Consider the following 6,000-nt stretch of genomic DNA (forward strand, 5'->3'; position numbering starts at 1 on the left):
ACAGACACCCTAATTGACGCGAATCCTAAAGATAGATCTATTGGGCCTAACAAACCCCATCCAAAGTACCAGATGCTTTAGTACTTCGAAATTTATATCATATCCCAAGGGTGTCCCGGAATGATGGGGATATTATTATATATGCATCTTGTTAATGTCGGTTACCAGGTGTTCACCATATGAATGATTTTTATCTCTATGTATGGGATGTGTATTGAAATATGAAATCTTGTGGTCTATTGTTACGATTTGATATATATAGGTTAAACCTATAACTCACCAACATTTTTTTTGATGTTTAAAGAATGCTTATTCTCAGGTGAATACTAAGAGCTTCCGCTGTTGCATACTAAAATAAGGACAAGATTTGGAGTCCATGTTTGTATGATATTGTGTAAAAAATGCATTCAAGAAACATATGTCGATGTAATATATTTCTATTGTAAACCATTATGTAATGGTCATGTGTAAACTGTATATTTTAGATTATCATTATTTGATAATCTACGTAAGGCTTTTAAAACCTTTATTGATAAAATAAAGGTTATGGTTGTTTTAAAAATGAATGCAGTCTTTGAAAAACGTCTCATATAGAGGTCAAAACCTCGCAACGAAATCAATTAATATGGAACGTTTATAATCAATATGAACGGGACATTTCACTCAATCTTGTAGAATATTTTGATAAATGTTTCTGGATGAAACAACTGAAATCTTGTGATCCACTTTTGTATACAGATTATGCGAAACACTAAAACTATGAACTCACCAACCTTTGTGTTGACACTTGTTAGCATGTTTATTCTCAAGTTTCCTAGAAGTCTTCCACTGTTTGCTTATATGTTAGACAAGCTATGTGCATGGAGTCATACATGGCATATTTTTTAAGAAAACGTTGCATTCACCAAAACATCACCATGTATCTTATTTTGACTGCATTGTCAACGGAAGTACTATTGTAAACTATTATTTACGGTGATTATCTATATGTAGAAATCATCATATGTTGAAAACCTTTGATTTAAATATTCATTTATGGTGTGCCTTTTCAAAAGAATGCAATATTTAAAAAAACGTATCATATAGAGGTCAAATACCTCGCAATGAAATCAATGAATGACGTATTGTCCATATGGATTTAGAGCGATCGTCACATAGTGCGTAAGCAGCATTTTGTCCTACCTGTTCAAGATAGGTGTTCCACCACGTTAACGCAATACCTGTGAAGGTATGCGTAGCGTACTTAACTTTGTCCTCTTCAGTACACTTACTTATGGTAAACACCGATTCGAATTTCTCGGTCCACCGTTTCAATCCAATTGGTCATTCGGTTCCATCAACCAGAAGATTCACAAGTTCCCGAAGAACCGGAAGAAGAGGAAACGGAACCGGAAGGAGAGGAACCGGAAGAAGAGGAACCAGAAGAAGAGGAACCGGAAGAAGAAGAGGTTCCGGAGGGGGAATAGTAGGAACCACATAAAACCGGTCAAATAAAAGAAAATCCTCAACCAATGGACCAAAGTTAATAATGGTCAATGGTGTTTCCGCTAAGGAAGCAAAATATTGGGAAAATTACCAATTTTCCGATGAATCGGATCCTGATAAGGATTCCGATGATGTTATAGAAATTACCCCGACCCAATTTAATGAGGCAAAAGAAAATAATAAGGGAAAAGGCATCAAAATAGAGAAATCTGATTCCGACCCCGATGAACTTTATATGTACCGTCAACAACCGTATTTTCAATATCGTGAAAATAACCCGGGAACCTCTAAACCACCAGGTTTTTCTAAACCAATGTGGAAAATGACGGCTCGTATTAGAGGAACATCATATATCCCTAGAAAATTAGGAAAAAGAACCAAGTCCGAAGAAGAAGAAACCAGTGATTTAGATTAGAGGGGTGTGAGCATGTTGTGTAATAAATGTATTGTAGTGTGCTTGTACATTTATATTCTATGTAAAAATTGCTTGTATTGTTTGTTATTACGAATCTAATCCTTGTCTATTTTACAGTATAAAAATAAAATGGACGTTAAGGGTAGACAACCGAATATTTTAGAAGACCTACCAGAGGATATGATTGAGGAAATCTTGTCTAGAGTTGGTCAGAATTCATCAGCGCATTTAGTTATGGCGTAATTAACTTGTCAAACATTTGAAAGACTTTCCAGAAATACCTTAGTTTATAAAAGGCTTTCCTTTGATAGGTGGGGTATATCACATTGGGGAGACTTTAAGTTACGTCGTGTTTTCTTTAAAGTGTTAAATGCGGGGAACCCAAATGCAATTTTACGCTACGGGTTAAGAACCTATTTTGACTCAACATATCCTAACATAGGATTTCGTGAATTAGAAAGAGCTTCTAACATGCAACATAAAGAAGCATGTTATGCTTACGGGTTAGTGATGTTCGCTTCTTACCAAAGTGAGAAAAAGAACATCGGATTGCAACTTTTAAATAAAACTTTCCCACAAGTGATGGATTGAGTAGTTGGGGTGAGAAACAAGGTTTTTAGATTATTACGGGGCTGTTGGACATTACGAAACCCTCGTCTTTTTGACGACATTACAACATGCTGCCTAGCCAATGGTCATAACGGTTATTTTCCACAAGACCAAGGATGGGAAGTCGTCTTAGTAAAACCAGAATGCATGACTTATTTCTGGACTTATGAATTACGTGTCTTTATTTTCTTTGCTGAACAACTTGCGTATTAGCTAGATTTATCTTCAAAACTGTCCTGTATCATAGTGTACTATATTTCATGTTATATGTAATATAGCGAAGTTGTAAGTTTGAAGAATATTTATATGTGATATATTATTATAATCAGTTTTTCATATGGAATTGTAGTAGTTGAATTGTATATTAGCTACTAAGTATGAACTTAACGGGTAGGTAGTACCCGAATTTAAACTTATAAAATGCTAATATGAAGAAAAAGCTTTTATAAATGAGTTCATATTATGCTACGAGATACTATTGACTACTCTCAATATTCTGTATGATTAACTTGTTTCATTTGACTATTTTGAAGGAATTGGCACCGATTACTCGACACACCTTGAATATGAGCGAAGAGGAATTTCGTGCCTTTCTTGCTTCAAACATAGCCGCAGTACAGGCCGCGCTACATACCAACAATAACTCTGAATCTAGCAATACAGCTAACGGCGCAAGAAATTGTGTAGGATGCTCCTACAAGGAATTCACTGCCTGCAAACCTTCAGAATTTGATGGGACCGAAGGACCAATCGGATTGAAACGGTGGACCGAGAAAGTTGAATCGGTGTTTGCCATAAGTAAGTGTGCTGAAGGAGACAAAGTAAAGTACGCTACGCATACCTTCACAGGTATTGCGTTAACATGGTGGAATACCTATCTAGAGCAAGTGGGACAAGATGCTGCTTACGCGCTACCATGGTCAGCATTCAAGTACTTGATGAACGAGAAGTACCGTCCCAGAACCGAGGTCAATAAGCTCAAGTCAGAACTTAGAGGGTTACGAACACAGGGATTCGATATTACTTAGTACGAAAGACGATTCACAGAATTGTGACTATTGTGTCTGAGAGCGTTCGAAGATGAGGAAGAGAAGATCGACGCGTTTGTGAAATGGTTACCGGAGAGAATCCAAGAAGATATAAGTTCACACGAGCCCGCCTCCATACAAAAGGCATGTAGAATGGCTCACAAACTAGTGAACCAGATTGAGGGGAGAATTAAAGAACAGGCGGCCGAAGAGGCCAAAGTGAAGCTAGTCAAAAGAAAGTGGGAGGAAAATGGTGATAAGAGTCACCAAAACAACAACAACTATCCCAACAATCGCAACATCAATCGCAACTAAAACAAACTGCACAACAACAACAACAACAACTACAACAATCATTCCAACAACAATAACAACCGCAACAACAACAACAATCAGAAGCAGCTATGCCAAAGGTGTGAAAAGTATCACTCGGGGTTCTGCACCAAATTTTGCAACAAGTGTAAAAGAAATGGTCATAGCGCAGCGAAGTGTGAGGTCTACGGACCAGGGGTTAACAGAACGAAAGGAACAAATGGTGTCGGAACGAGTAATGGCGGAGCAAGTAGTGTCGAAGCAAGTTATGCCAATGTAGTTTGTTATAAATGTGGAAAACCGGGTCACATTATTAGAAATTGCCCGAACCAGGACAACACGAATGGACAAGGTCGCGGAAGAGTTTTCAATATTAATGCAGCAGAGGCACAGGAAGACCCGGAGCTTGTTACGGGTGCGTTTCTTATTGACAATAAATCTGCTTACGTTTTATTTGATTCGGGTGCGGATAGAAGCTATATGAGTAGAGATTTTTGTGCTAAATTAAGTTGTCCATTGATGCCGTTGGATAGTAAATTTTTACTCGAATTAGCAAACGGTAAATTAATTTTAGCAGATTATATATGCCGGAATCGAGAAATTAAACTGGGTAGCGAAATATTTAAGATTGATTTGATACCAGTAGAGTTAGGGAGTTTTGATGTAATAGTTGGCATGGACTGGCTAAAGGAGATAAAAGCAGAGATCGTATGTTACAAAAATGCAATTCGCATTATACGAGAAGAAGGAGAACCCTTAATGGTGTACGGAGAAAATGGCAACACGAAGCTACATCTTATTAGTAATTTGAAGGCACAAAAACTAATAAGAAAAGGTTGCTATGCTGTTCTAGCACACGTCGAGAAAGTACAAACTGAAGAAAAGAGCATCAATGATGTTCCCGCCGCAAAAGAATTTCCCGATGTATTTCCGAAAGAATTACCGGGACTACCTCCACATCGATCTGTTGAATTTCAAATAGATCTTGTACCAGGAGCTGCACCAATAGCTCGTGCTCCTCACAGACTCGCACCCAGCGAGATGAAAGAACTGCAAAGCCAACTGCAAGAACTATTAGAATGTGGTTTCATTCGACCAAGCACATCACCATAGGGAGCTACTGTTTTGTTTGTCAAGAAGAAGGATGGTACATTTATGTTGTGTATTCACTACAGAGAGTTGAATAAACTTACCATCAAAAACCGTTATCCACTGTCGAGGATTGATGACTTATTTGATCAACTACAAGGCTCGTCGGTTTATTCGAAAATCGATTTACGTTATGGATATCATCAAATGTGAGTAAAGGCGGATGATATTCCAAAAACTGCTTTTAGGATGCGTTATGGTCATTACGAGTTTATGGTTATGGCTTTTGGATTGACTAACGCACCAGCTGTGTTCATGGACCTTATGAACTGAGTGTGTGGGCCATATCTTGACAAGTTTGTCATTGTTTTCATCGATGACATACTTATTTACTCAAAGAATGATCAAGAGCACGAAGAACATTTGAGAAAAGTGCTAGAAGTATTGAGGAAAGAAAAACTGTACGCTAAGTTTTGAAAGTGTGCATTTTGGTTAGAAGAAGTTCAATTCCTTGGTCACATAGTGAACAAAGAAGGTATCCAGGTGGACCCTGCAAAGATCAAAACCGTTGAAAAGTGGGAAACCCCAAAAACTCCGAAGCATATACGTCAATTTTTAGGATTGGCTGGTTACTACAGAAGATTCATCCAACATTTCTCCAAAATAGCAAAACCCTTGACTGCATTAACGCATAAAGGGAAGAAATTTGAATGGAAGGATGAACAAGAGAAGGCGTTTCAGTTATTGAAGAAAAAGCTAACTACGGCACCTATATTGTCATTTCCTGAAGGGAATGATGATTTTGTGATTTATTGTGACGCATCAAAGCAAGGTCTTGGTTGTGTATTAATGCAACGAACGAAGGTGATTGCTTATGCGTCTAGACAATTGAAGATTCAAGAGCAAAATTATACGACTCATGATTTGAAATTGGGTGCTGTTGTTTTTGCATTAAAGACTTGGAGGCATTATTTATATGGGGTCAAAAGTATTATATATACCGACCACAAAAGTCTCCAACATATATTTAATCAGAAGCAACTGAATATGAGACAACGCAGG

The sequence above is a fragment of the Rutidosis leptorrhynchoides genome, chromosome 11 (assembly GCF_046630445.1).
Source record: "Rutidosis leptorrhynchoides isolate AG116_Rl617_1_P2 chromosome 11, CSIRO_AGI_Rlap_v1, whole genome shotgun sequence".
Classification (NCBI taxonomy): Eukaryota; Viridiplantae; Streptophyta; class Magnoliopsida; order Asterales; family Asteraceae; genus Rutidosis; species Rutidosis leptorrhynchoides.